This window comes from Mesoplodon densirostris, chromosome 12 (genome assembly GCF_025265405.1).
Source record: "Mesoplodon densirostris isolate mMesDen1 chromosome 12, mMesDen1 primary haplotype, whole genome shotgun sequence".
NCBI classification, from domain to species: Eukaryota; Metazoa; Chordata; class Mammalia; order Artiodactyla; family Ziphiidae; genus Mesoplodon; species Mesoplodon densirostris.
This window is the reverse complement of record NC_082672.1, coordinates 69295013-69310216: the sequence shown is the minus strand read 5'-3', so window position 1 is coordinate 69310216 and position 15204 is coordinate 69295013.

Sequence of the window (15204 nt, the reverse complement as noted above, 5' to 3'; positions counted from 1 at the left end):
AAGAATGAAATAATGCCATTTGCAGCAATGTGGATGGACCTAGAGATTATCATACTATAAGTAAGTCAGAAAGAGGAAGACAAATGCCATATGATATCACTTATATGTGGAATCTAAAATTTGACACAAATGAACTTATCTATGAAACAGAAACAGACTCACAGACATAGAGAACAGACTTGTGGGTGCCAAGGGGAGGGGTGGGGGAGGGTTGGATTGGGAGTTTGGGGTTAGCAGATGTAAACTATTATATATAGAATGGATAAACAGCAAGGTCCTACTGTATAGCACATGGATCTATATTCAATATCCTGTAATAAACCATAATGGAAAAGAATATGAAAAAGAATATATATATATATATATATATATATATATATATATATATATATGACTCACTTTTTTGTTCACCAGAAACTAACACAGCATTTTAAAGCAACTATATTTCAATAAAATAAATTTAAAAAATAAAAATAAAATGGGCAATTACAAGACTGTGTCCTTGGCTCGGTCCTGTTGAACATTTTTATCAGGGACTTGGATCAAGACATAAAAGACCCGCTGATCACATTTGCAGTTGGCATGAAGCTGGGGAGGATGGCTAATAGGCTAGCTAAGAAGACCAGATTTTTAAAAGATCTTGACAAGTGGAGCAAAAGGCCAAAACCAACACAAAAAATTTAATAAAAGAAATTTAAGGTCCTGCACTTAGATTAAAAAAAAAATCTGCTTTAAAAGCACATAGGAGGGAAGGAAGAGATCTATCTTTGTAACAGTTCTAAAGAAAACAAGTAAGGACTATAGCCCCAATATGAATTAACCACAAAGGGGATGAAAGTTAGGTGTCCAAATAGAAGCACAGTCAGTGTCCTTCCCAACGAGCCCTGAGCAGGTCCAGCCACACCTGCAGGACTTTGGGTGTCTTCCACATTTAAAATAAGAATCAGAGTATATGTCACTTATTGATTGAAAATTCTTTTACCAAATTCCTCTTCAAAAATTACCCGAGTAACAAGGGTTAACTGCAGCTAATGAAACATGATTAGGTGTATTTGAAAAACCAATAGTTTCTCCTTCCAACATCCCCTAAACCAGGTAATTCATGTAAGTCGCCTCTGGTGCATTTTCCCACACTGTTATTCATGCTGATATAAATACATCAAAACAAATCCATATGCATATGAGATTTTCAAGGGAATTGTTTTTTGTAAAGCGGATCTTGCAAAACCCAATACTCTCCAACTTTCTTTCTTCAGTTAAGGATACACCATCAACACCTCTCTGGGTTAATATGTATAGATAGATCTAAAGTATTAAAAATAATGTTTAATAGTCTGTGGTATGGATGTGCTACTATTTCTGCCGTCTTTCTCGCTGTCACATTTTAAGAGGCACGCTGGCAAATAGGGGAGGGGATGGCTTTCCGGGGTGGGAAGATGGAAGATGGGGCTAGAAGCCATGACATACAAAGAAGGAAGCATCCAGAGATATTTAACTGGGAGAATGGCAGGTGGGTGGCTGAAGGGGAGGGTGGGTTGAGGTCATTAATTAATACTGGGTTTTTTCTCAACTGAACCGGTAAGTCAGTGAGTCCACGTTTAGTGTTGGGTTGCTTGTCAGGACAGGGCTAAGGAAGGGGAGAGGGCAGGGGCCCTGCTTCCTTCTGGTGGTTGGAGGGATGCTCAAAACCACAGCTTTGGGGTTCACAGGCCGGCCCACCCCCATCCCCGGTCCCCAGAGAGCTGGCGGGCACGGAGGAACCTCCTCAGTGAGCACATTATAAAAACATTAGGCGACAATAATAAAAATAATGACATTAAAAAGAAAAATCATTGTAGAAAGCAAACAAACCCAGCCCTAGAGCTGAGACGGGCACCGGCTGGCATGTTGTTGGCACGCTCCGGAGAAATTTGATTTCAATGAATTTCATTGTCAATGTAATGGGGGCATGAATCACCCTCCTCCGCCCTTTCTCGTCATACCGCAGGTTTAGGGAACATGGCATTAGAGAGATAAAGAGGTTCGCAAACAGCATCAGCCAGGAGCCCCCTGGGCCCCGTTGCGGCGCTGGACGCAGGCAGAAGGCAGTTCTCGGCGGTTATGGGTCCATAAATCTGAAGGCAGTTGAACCCCTGTGGGGTTTGAAGCAGTCAAGCCTGAGACCAGAGCCGGAGATTTTCAGGCTCCGCAGCCTCCCTTCCCCACTCTCCGCCCCCCCACCCCCCCGCAGACCACCTGACTGAGGGCTGAGGAATGAGTCTCTCACTGTGAAGCAAGGGGGCCTGGCAAAGCCGGTGCTGGAGAGAGGCAGCTCCCAGTAGGCTTCCAGTCTCCATCTCCTCATTCCCCGAACGTTCTCTCCCGAGGTGCGGGGAAAGCCACTTGCCCCGGCAGAGGCACACGGCCGGTGCCAGCCTGGGTGCTGCAGGCGGCCCTGGGCGGATGCTTCCAGCCTGGTGGCCGGGAGTCCCTGCCACTCCTGGAACCATGCTCTTGCTTTATGTTTTAACGAGCATGTAGTTGATCCTTAACTGGGTGCCAGGCCCCATGCCAGGCTCTTCACGTGGGTAACTACCCCATCCTCCCGCCCATCTGGCCGGTACTGCTATGGCATCACTCAGCTGGTCAGGCCTTGAACTCCAGCATCTGTACCCTTTCCATGAAGAATTGATGATGGCATGGATGCAACTAGAGATGATCATACTAAGTGAAGTCAGAAAGAGAAAGACAAATACCATATGATATCACTTATATGTGGAATCTAAAATATGACATAAATGAACCTATCTATGAAACAGAAACAAAATCAAGGTTATAGAGAATAGACTGGTGGTTGCCAAGGGGGAGAGGGTTGGGAGAGGGTAGGAGTGGGATTTGGGGATTAGCAGATGCAAACTGGTATATATAGAAAACAACAAAATCCTACTGTAGAGCACAGGGAACTATACTGTATTCAATATCCTGTGATAAGCCATAATGGGAAAGAATATGAAAAAGAATGTATATATATGTATGACTGAGTCACTTTGCCGTAGAGCAGTAATTAACATGACATTGTAAATCAACTACACTTCAATAAAAAATAAATTAAAAAAAGAGTTGATGATGGCAATTCTAAGTGAAGTAGGTCAGACAAAGATCATAGGATATCACTTACATGTGGAATCTAAAAAAATTGATACAAATGAACTGATTTACAAAACAGAAATAGACCACAGACATAGAAAACAAACTTATGGCTACCAAAGGGGAGAAGGGAAGAGGGATAAATTAGGAGCCTGGGATTAACAGACACAAACTACTATATATAAAATAGGCAAACAGCAAGGACCTACTGTATGTCACAGGGAACTATATTCAATATCTTGTAATAACCTATGAGGGAAAAGGATCTGAAAAAGCACACATGTCTGTCTATCTATCTAGATATATATCTGAATCACTCTGTTGTATGCCTGAAACTAACACAACATTGTAAATCAACTATACTTCAATTAAAAAAAAAAGTGTTGATGATGGCGCATTGTAATGGGAAGGGTCCATGAGAAGTGAGCCTTCTTAAAGCCCATGCTTTCTCTCTTCTGATTATAAACCCAACCAATTTCATATGTTCCACTTCAAAATGCTCAAGCTACCCTCATTTACCTAGAGTTCATCACAACCCTCAAGGTTGCTTAGGGAATGGCAGACCTGTTTTATTCATACCAGTGCATCAGACTATTACTGTCCACACAGGTAACTGAAACAGGACCTAGAAATTAGAACTAGAAAAATCCACAGGGTATGGAGGTTGGCTGCCTCATGGTGGCATTTTTCAGATAACAGGGCCCACTGACGTTTTTTTTCATGGAGAGGCAGTGAGGAACAGTGGCCAGGAATAGTCATTCAACTTGAATTCTGGAGTCTTATGACTTGGTTTTAACCGTGACATTGAGTTACTTAACTGTGTACAAGATAGTGATAATAAGAAGATGAAATGAGCTCTTGTCTATAGCGTGCCCAGCCCAGTGCCGTGCACCAAGTAGGTTCCTGTAACTGTTGTCTACTGTGGGTGTTAGGTCATCCTCGGGTACAGAGACGACACTGCAGAGGCGCTATCATTAAGCTGTGCACTTGGAGTTGTTTTTCCTGTTGTAGGAATGTGCTGTAGTCCATCCATTTTTGCTCATAAACCTGGCATCTGTGGGGGAATCATTTGGAAACTGCATGGCCGGGGCAGAGAGAGGCATGTCAGGTAGGAAATGATCCCGGCTTATGAGATCCAGGGGACCTGGTTCCCAGTCCCGAATGGGAAGGATGGATGCTAAAGAAACAATAAACGAGGTGCTTTAATCCATTGTAGTTCCTCTGTCCTCACCTGTAATGTGGAGATAATAAGTATTTATCGCATATGGTTTTATAAGAATGAAATGTGATAAGCCTGTTTAGTACAGCACACCACAAGTAGTCATCACTCCATAAATATTAACCAGCACTATATAATATTATCAACATCAAAATCCCAACTTTGGTGTCCTCATTTTAAAAACGGAGAAACTGAGATACGGAAGAAAATGGCTTGCCCTTGATAACCCAGAGGGCCAAGTACAGTGCCAAGAGAAAAGCTGACATTTTAATCTCCTGTTCAGATTTTTAGCTACAGTATTCACAGAGACTTCTGTCTGAGGGCCCAGGGTTTTAGACATTGTCTCAACCTATTTTCAGCAGGCAGAGTTCGGCTGGGGCTCAGGCAGGAGGACAGTGAGGAAGAATTGTCTGAGATCCTCGGGAACGAGCTCTTCTAGTCTTTGAGGAAGAAATGAGAAGTACTGTTGAACCACTCTTCGACAGGGCTTCCATATGCAATGTCTTTGAGCCTGTGGCTCAGGAGAAAAGAGCAGGGGAAGCTATTCAGGAGGGAAATGATTTTACATAAAAGTCATGTTTGGCAGCTATCACAGTGTGCAAGAAATAAATACTTCTTAAACCAGAAGGCGAAGGCACATGTCTCTGGAAATTTAGAAATGTTCCTAAGAGTGATCTAGATGAAGAGTCTATGGGAGGAGACATGAGAATACTCTGTACAGAATCATTCATGCTGAACGTGAGCTCAGAAACCCGAACTCGCTGAGGTCCTAATGCACACGCAGGAAACCGCCGAAGAAGCCCATTGGATCATAGCTACGAGCGTAGACTTGTTGCCCCCAGATTGATACCAGTATCCCTATAGGTAGTCCCCTTACATCTCAGTGATTGCATCTAATGTTTAATAAGCTAGTAATCAGTGATTTTTATGGTTTATTATTTTCATATAAAATTCCAGAAAGAAAAGAAGTAAAAAAAAAATCCTCAACATTTTTGGCTTAGAGAGTGTTTGGAAATAACTGAATGTGTATTAAGCAACATTTTTTTTTTTTTTTTTTTTTTTTTTTTTTTTTGCGGTACACGGGCCTCTCACTGTTGTGGCCCCTCCCGTTGCGGAGCACAGGCTCCGGACGCGCAGGCTCAGCGGCCATGGCTCACGGGCTCAGCCGCTCCGCGGCACGTGGGATCTTCCCGGACTGGGGCACGAACCCGCGTCCCCTGCATCGGCAGGCGGACTCTCAACCACTGCGCCACCAGGGAGGCCCCTAAGCAACATTTTTGATAAAAGTATGTTTTCCTCTCCTTTCATCCTTCTGTTCCTCCCTCCGTCCCTCTCTTTTATTTTATTTCTAGAGAGAATGGCATAGATTGCCTAAACACCCAAATAACCCTTTCTCACTTTATCTGACCTATTCATCGTATGCATGTGTTTCTTATAAGTATGGAGAATTTTCCTGCTTTCTTTCTTCGAAGCGTCCTTTTATGGGTGTCTGGAGGATCGTACGGTTAAAGAATGTTTTGAGAAGGACTGAGGAGTCCGACACACAGAGTATGGCCTTGGGGAGGGACTTCTCTGTGCTCCAGCTGCCTCATCCCCACCACCGACACGTGGGAAGAATGAACTAGTTCACATCCCAGACTAGATTCCTGGGTCCCTAGGAACGTCTTCTGTGAAAGGCCTCCTCCTTCCCTTTCTCCAGGCACAACACTCCTGAGGCACTTTGGAAGCAGTGACTTGGGAGACCAGCAGGTGGCACACGGGAACCAGAATACACACGCCTTGGCCCAGGACAAAGAGATGGGCAAGGGGGTGGATGTAGTGCGAGGTCCGCTGGCTGACTTCCTCAGTCTTGAGGTGTTGAATGCTGCTCACGAAGACCACAAAATCATGCATGACTGCAGGACCTAAATGATTAAAAGAACAACACTAAAGGGTGGGGACGTTATAGTCCTTCTTTTAACCTCTCCTAATCCTCTCTCTTAGCCTGAGTTACCTGCTACGAGGATTGTGAGCTAAAGGACATAGGGTAGATAAAGCAACACGCCCAGTGTGAAGAGCCCAACATAAGTAGCTGTAAAATAATTATAATCTGGTTGGTTTGAACACAACCTGGTGGTACTATTTAGGCATTTCTGATTCATATAGTGGTTGCATTTAGGTGTTTCTGATTCATTGATCTGTTCATTCATTTTTTTCAACCAAAGACTGTATATGGAACTCCTACTCTGGATCTGGCATAGGGCTTGGGCACATGAAGGTAAATAAGACCCAGGTTCAGCTCTCCAGGAAAATAAAGCAATTCACTTGGCTAAATTGATAGAAAGGTGGGTGGTGGATTTCATTTAAAACCAGCCATTTAGCCTGATAACCAGTACACTTAACTGAATAGGTCAGTGTTGGGATAATGGTTTGGACGGTGGGAAAGTTAGGACAGTAGCATGAGGGAGAAAAGGACCACGGGGCCATTTATAAACCGGAAGATCCAGTTATACATATACAGATACCTATTCTTTTTCAGATTCTTTTCCATTATAGGTTATTACAATATATCGATATTATAGTTCCTTGTGATATACAGTAGGTCCCTGTTGTTTATTTTATAAATATTAGTGTGTATCAGTTAATCCCAAACTCCTAATTTATCCCTCCCTCACCCCTGCTTTCCCCTTTGGTAACCCAGAATCATTTCTTATATGAAAATAATCAATATGTTCACACATTTTATTCAACCCTCCTCCTTTAGTTGGATCTACTGTCAACTCTTTAGCTTGTAGAAAACAATATTTTGAGGAGATCTCACCTTTTTAATAACATACGTGGTGCATGAGGCGTTAATTTTACAGAGAACAGTGCTCAGTTTTTCCCTGTTTCCAGAGTAGGAGAGGAGAGGAGCCTTAACTAGAACAAGGGGAATAGAAAGGATTTGTTGGCACTGAGAACCGTGAGTCGCCACGTGCTACCCCCCCCCCCCACCGCCCCAGAAGATGGGCATTGTTTTGGTTGAAGGCCTTTCAGAAAGCAGAGATTGCCATCTATCTGGTGAGTTCAGATGTGGGTCTCTTAGGGAGAAAAAAACAAACAGATAAGAGTGATTTTTTTTTTTTTTTTTTTTTTTTTGCGGTACGCGGGCCTCTCACTGCTGCGGCCTCTCCCGTTGCGGAGCACAGGCTCCATACGCGCAGGCTCAGCGGTCATGGCTCACGGGCCCAGCCGCTCTGCAGCCTGTGGAATCCTCCCGGACCGGGGCACGAACCCGTGTCCCCTGCATCGGCAGGCGGACTCTCAACCACTGCACCACCAGGGAAGCCCAAGAGTGATGTTTTAAAGACTCTGTACATACTCATGATGAACAGAAACTGTATCAGGCAGCTAGATACAGTCGGCCCTCCATTTCTACTGGAATCCCCATCCGCAGACTCAACCAGTCATGGCTGGAAAATATTTGAAAAAAAAATTCCTGAAAGTTCCACAAAGCAAAACACGAATTTGCTACATGGCAACTATTTACACAACATTTACAACTATTTACATAACATTTGCATTGTGTCAGATATTATAAGTAATGTAGCGATGATTCAAAGGATGCTGGAGGATGACTTTAGATTATATGCAAATACTGTGCCATTTTATATAAGGGACTTGAGCATCCATGGATTTCGGGCATACAAAGCGGGGGAGGGATCCTGGAACCAATCACCTGCAGGAAACTGAGGGACCACTGTATTGTGATGCTCTTGGGGTAAATAATGAAAAATTACGGAATCTCTTTAATTCAAGGGACATAGGTACTGAGCACATTTTCAATGTGTGCCTGTAGAGCTGAAATTTAAGGTGATTAATAGAAATATTAGTTTCATTTTGTGTTTTATAATCAGCAACTAAAATCTTTTTTCTCATTATGAAATATTTCAAGCATTCATGAAATACTATAACAAATTTCAAACATATCAAGTATCAAATAACCATGTTCCTACCACAGTATTCTTTCAAAGTTTTAAACTTGGCTATATTTCCTTCAGGCATTAAAAAAATATAACTTTACAGATTATATGGATACCCTTTGTGTACCCCTAGTATGGAAGCGTGTCTAGATGCTGGTAACCCCAGCTATCAGGGATAGAGGAGAAGGAATTCCTGAGTGAGGTGGGATGTAGACCAGATCACCTCTATTTGGCAACTTCTCACTGGTGGGGTAGATGACCTCATGTCTAAGCTGGTAAAGATGGTGGATTCCTAAATGAAGTCTCTGAAATATACCAGGCTCTTACTGGCTCATCACAAGGCTAAAACCAAAGTTTGCACAAATCATTTGGAAATGATGCATCCAGACACAGGTGATGTTCTTAAGTAAAAGTGGGCCGCCTTTGCAAGCCTACACCTAAAGTGGCAGAAAATCTCTTAGACTTTTTATGATGTACAGTGTGGGTGTTACTTAGAGAGCAGAGGAAAAACTGCATGGGACTTAAGGATCACAAAGTGATTTTCAGTAAATATTCAACGACTGTGGGAGAATTCTGATAAAGATTCAAGGTAGAGAACTTGGTGCCTGAATCCTAAGACGGACGCTTCCTTCGGATGGAATTAGATATACAAAGATCAGTAGTGTGGGAATAATAACCAGATTTACTAGTATCTGAGCAAGCTCATTTATAGCATTACCACCCCATCTGCCCTGAGCAGGATATCTTTGGCTAAATTGAACTGGAGCATGTGACTTAGGCTGAAGGCCAAAAAAGGGCCAAAGACGTCTTCTTAACAGGAAGGGCCTGCCTGTCCCAATTCCCGCATAGAGTTGGGAGAGCAGGAAGAGGGTAAGGAGACCCACCAGGTCTGCCCTTGAAGGCTGGGCCTTCCACAGCTGCAGCAAGCAGAGATCGCAGCCACCTAGCACGTGTCAATGCAGCGGCCCTACCCAATGGTTTAGCGACTCTTCCTCCTTCGTAAACGAGAGAGTAACACGGTGTGGCAATAAGGGCTGTGTGTATAAGTCAAGGCAGGAAAAAGGGGATGGGAAAAAGTTCTCCCAACCAAATGTCCCCCCTCGACATTCCTATCCCCATTTATATAATCCAGAGCACTGTCCGTCTGATTAATCTGAACATAAACTAATAATAATAGCTTCATTTTGGCAGCCTTAAGTGAAAATGGACTCTAGATGGAGAATTTGTAATGCTTATCCCTGATTTCCTCAGTTGAGCTTTAAAATTCTCAAGTTGGATCCAATTTCAGATAAGGACTGAGGGTGAGAAGAGGTTCAAAAGTCACAAGGCTCCCTTCCTATTTCAATGCAGGTGCATTTCCTCTCCAAGCATGGTGGAAAAGTACAGGCCAGAGTGAAAATGTGAAATATTAGAAACCCTAATGGCTAGGAAACCAGGGTAAAGTACTGGGCTGAGAATTCTCTCTCAATATGACCTAGACTCGCAGTGATTGCAGAAATAAGTTTCAGGAAAGGCAAACAAGGTTTGTGTCATGCATATGACAATCCACCAAACCATTAAACATTTGTCTTGCCCGTGATCATGGCATTCAATCATCCGAGGAGAGGTGCATCTAACAACAGATTGACAAGAACAGAAAAATAATTTTAAAAAGTAGTCAAGGGAAGCTAACTGTCTTTGTGAAAACAGGGGCTTCCTCTTCTCGTGTCATGTTGCCTCTTTTCAGTCTAGACACCAGATGCCACTGTAGCAATGCTGGACCCGCACCATATTCATTAGCACCCTCAAGCCCTGGACTTCATATGATAATCAGTAGTGCCCCTAAGTTACTTGGGTTGATGGTAACAGGAAAAAACATTAGTCTAGAAGCAAACAAAGCCACCCGGAAGGAAGCCAAAGCTGGGGGCTCTCTGTGATTGATCTACCCACCCCCACAGATCTCAGGACCCCTAGGCTCCTGCAGCTGACCACAGGCATCCGAGCATCACTCTACAACCCCCGGCTCTCCAGGGCTGGCTTTCTCTGAAGGCAGTCATCCACGTATCATCCCCGCTCTGATCCCCTACCACCACTGTGTGCCCTATTCTTGCCCAGCCAGCTTGCCTGGTCCTCCCCCCACCCCGCCCTCTGCCTCTTGACACTGAATTTCCTGATCACACACACCTGCTTCCACCCCAGCAGACATCATAGCAGCAGAAGCATCATAGTCAGCTTCCCTCCTCCTCTCCACTTGGGCTCTGAGTTTTTCTTCTAGAATAATTTCCTTAGAGCAGTATTTTTGTGGATTTGTTATAAATGCAGAAGTCTCCTGACCTACTCAGAATCTCTCTGGTGGTGGGGCCTGGGAATTGGCACTTTATCCCATCCTCCCAGTGATGTAAATGTGCACAGAGGTGGGAGAAGCCTGGCCCTGGGAACAGTTGGGGTTCCCCCACCCCAGTCCCATGTTCCATGATGCAGGCTGCACCACAGTGACTGCTGTCAAACACATTGGTTGGTTCTGGAGCTGAAGGGCTGTTCCAAAACCTGTTATGAACCTCCCCAGCCTAGGAGACAGATTGTTTCTTGAGAGAAATATTTCTTGTGACTTCTTTGACTCTCCTTTCTCTCCTTGGCATTAGCTCTGAGTGTTTTTCTCGTTCAGGTGTTATGGACTGAAATGTTTGTTCCCTCCCTACCCTGAAATTCATATGTTGAAGCCTTATGGTGTTCAGGTGTTATGGACTGAAATGTTTGTTCCCTCCCTACCCTGAAATTCATATGTTGAAGCCTTAACCCCCAGTGTGGTTTCAAGCAGAGTGGAGATGGGGCCTCTAAGGAAGTAATTAGGGTTAAATGAGGTCATAAGGGTGGGGCCCTGATCCAATAGGATTAGTGTCCTTATAAGAAGAATAACCAGAAAGCTTGTTCTCTCTCTTTCTCCTTGCCCATACACAGAGGACAGGCCATGTGGGCATACAGGAGGAAGGTGTCCATCTACAAGCCAGGAAGACAACTCTCACCAAGAACTTAATTTGCAGGAACCTTGATAGAGTTTTTGCTCCCTGGGATAGAGAAGATGTGATGCTCCCTTTAGTATGAAACTGGGCATCAGTTTCCTGATGTTCTTCACTCCCTATTCTCTAGGATTAATCCAGCCTTCCCCAAACAATCCCAAATGAAAAAGCTGATCAAGTCTTCTGAGGTTTCACTGGGTAGGATCAGAAGGATGAGAGCCGGCCTTGCCATAGTTCGCTGCCACGTTCTTGGGGGCATCTTGCTCAGAAGTTGGGGTTGTCATCTCATGCTGGCATCTTGACTTCCTCCTCGGTTTACAGTTTTACAGCCTTCTAACCAGCATCAATGTCAGAGCTATAGTCCCTGGAATAGATCGGAAAGCGAAGTCTGTTTGGTAGCATGCATCAGCAAGTACTCAATAAATGTTCATTGGTAAAGTTAATGATCGCGAGATGAAAGAAAACATTGTTTTTCTGGCACTGTCTCAAATGGCTGCAATCTCCATCCTCTACTAGAAAATAATCACAACAACAATAATACAAGGATTCTTGGAGAACAAAGAGGTGGCCAAGATAGCATCTCATTCAGGAACCTGCAAACGGAGACAGCTGCTGCGGAACTCCATTACCTTTTCCAGACCTGTTGCCCTTGGAGAAAGATGACGGCTCATGTTGGTTTCAAAACCATGGCAAGGTCAGTTTGCCAGTAAAAGGCTGGAAAGGGAAAGGGAGGGGAGCAAGAGTGTCCTTGGCAAAAACTGATCTGACACATTGATGAATCAGCAAAGGTTTCTATGTACAGAGCTGCTCTTCTACACAGATTCTCTTTATTCCTGGAAACTGCTAGACACCAAGTTGAAAAAAAAGTCTCCCTTCTAACAGGACCATCACTTGAGATCAAGCTGCTAACTGGTAATATTCCATCGGCATGAAATCATGGAGGGAGGATTACTAAACAGAAGAACTAGGTTAAGTCACTGTACCATTTCGGGCTGTGTGATCTTAGGCGAAACAGTTAACCTCCGTGAGTGTAGCTTTCTCGTAGATAAAATACAGGGAAGATAGGCAAGATAACAGCAACACATGCCAGTGATGAGAATTAATTGCACTAATGGATGTGAAGGAGTATTTTGCCTCTAGATGATCATGACGTCTTGGACATTCTGTCTTTGAACGGGCCGAGGAGGAGAACAAAGTGCAGATGCTGCTGCTAATAAATCAAGCTGTTTCCGACCACCCCCCACCCACCAACATGCTAATAAATTCAGAGTTATGCACGCTGGTGTCAGGGTCTGCATTCATTAGGCAATTTAAATCATTTTATATCTTAAAATAATTATGGCATTTGCAGTACTGTTTCCCAACACGTTCGAGGTCTAAGGCGAAATGCCCCGAAGACAACCACATGTAATCGTCACATTTATTTTACATTTTTAATGAACTTCCGTGTTTCCAGAGCTCTGTTGGCATTCTCTGGCAGCCTGGATTCTGTTTTATGGTCCTTCGTGGGTACAGAGGGCAGCCTGCCTGTTTTTTTGTCCGCACGTGCATTTTAACTTCATCAGAAGTCAGAGGATATGGAGAAGTTATCTCTTCTCAAAAGGTTTTTCTTTCTTTCCCAAATTACCAACCACTAACATCTGGTAAAAAAAAAAAAAAAAGGTATACATACAATGAAATAGCTATATGTGGTTTGTTTCTCCACTAAAGTAAGCCGTGCAGTTTTTGCCCTGTACTTGCTTGTGATGCCTTTAGGGGTAACATCCCTTCCATGAATGCCCCATTCTTGTATTGCTCTCTATATTCAGAAAACAGCATTCGAAGGAAAAACAGGGGCCAAATATCCCTGGCTTCATCCAGATTGAACAACCCCAGGGTAAGAGTAATTTAATAAAGATTGTACATACATGCCACTGATAAAGACGTGGGCAAAAAATGGGGAAAATATAAAGCACTGACAGGACCTAGGATTGCACCACACAATCTTTGTCTAGGCTGTAGCTGTTTTAAGGACTTTCCTTCTCATCTCAAGTGTTATCCAACCAGAGCTTTACAGTAATGCTGTCGGGTTAGGAAGGCAAACATTATTACTAATGATGGCCTGTAAGCCCCACAGGATCTAGCCCTGCCATCTTATACCATTCTTTACCTTGCCTATTCTGCTTTCTATGTTCTATTCATACTGACCTCCTTTCTGTGTCTTGAACACATCACTAAGGTTCCTGCCCCAGGGCCTTTGCATTGACTGTTTCCTCTGTGGATTGCTCTCCCCCTGACTGTACTCTTCCAAATGGCTATCTCCTCACTGTACAGCTCTCAGCTAAAATGCCTTCTTCTCCAAGAAAGCTCCTCTGGCTACTCTGAAGAATCACTGCCCTCACCCTATTCCTAACCCAACACATGCTCTAAAATACCTTACTTTGCTTATTGTCCTAAAGGTCTTATCATTCTCTGGAACCCTTACGTTTATTTATTTATTTCTTCTGTTCCTCTGTAGCATGAAAGGGCCATGAGGGAAGGGACCTTGTTTGTCTGGTTCACTGCTATGTTCCCAGCATCTAGAATAATACCTGGCACAGAGTAGATGCTAAGAAACTATTTATTGAGTGAATTCCAACTTGTTCCAAGAGGAAAGCAAGACCACAAAGATCAAGTGACTTGCTGGGATCTAGTTAGGGCAAAACTTGGACATCTCTTAGCTTTCAGACCTGTGCTTTTCTCTCTAGGCAAGGAAGTTCATTGTTGGCCCTTTGAGTAACCGGAATTAACATGTTACCCTTTGGCGTGACACAGGAGGTTGAGATTTCTTGTCTTCAGAGACAGGCAACATGCCTCAGATCAATCCAGAGGTAGGAATGGCCAGTCCCACTGTTGAGATGTACGTGTATAAGAACTTAACCCAGGGCTCAATGGTATTGTTCTGCCATAGTTTCCCAGAGTTTGGGGGTTTGGGTCTCATCTGGAGTGCACTAATTTTGAGAAGCAGCCTCAAGGGATGGAGAAGACACAACCCAGCATGAGTCATGACCAAGTCATTTACTGCTAGGTGACCTTGAACATTGACCTTGAACTATTGACCTCTCTCTGAAATAGGGATAACTTAGGCTTCATGGTTGTCCTGAGTTGAATGAACGAGCACACAAAGAACACCCAACCCAGGACCGACTGGGGTTACGGGACAGGCTCAGTGGATGCTTCCAAGTTTTTCTTCACCCAATTTTTTACTGAAGCTTCCTCCTTTAGGATGTGGGTCGAGTTTCTCTCTGTCTCTTTTAAGTTGGCCAAGTGTCTAGAAACCCACCTTACCATAAACACAAGGGGTTTGTTGACTTGTGTGTACACAAGTGCTTAATAATGACAGAAAGGAAGGTGGTGAATCTCAGGGGTGACTGCAATGTTTATTAGGGTTATTTATCACATGGAGTTGATTTATATGACACCGGGGAAAAGATGACCAAAAAATGTGACTGCCTCAGGGCAAGTCACAGATAGAAGGAGAGCCCTTCGCATCACCAACACCGGCCTCATGCCTACGGCTACCCGTACGGAGAAGACCAGTCAGGACGGGCCAGAGGCTCTGTCATCGGGCCAAGGTGCGAAAGCAGAGCTAAAGCAGTGCCTGAGAGGCAGAGGAGAGGTGTCCAGGGGGTGAGTTCAAATATCACGTCCCCTAAGTCAAATGTCGCAGGAAAAGTTTATTCTGAAGTTCTCTTTGTACACCCTGGGGCTTTGAAGCATGGCAGATTTGGGATACAGTTGCCACAGGGGAACTCTGGAGTTCCAGGATGAGAAAAGAGACAACATTTAAGAAAATGATGCTCTGGATAAACAACAGGTTCCTACTGTACAGCACAGGGAACTATATTCAATATCCTGTGATCAACCAGAATGGAAAAGAATAGGAAAAAGAATGTATGTGTGT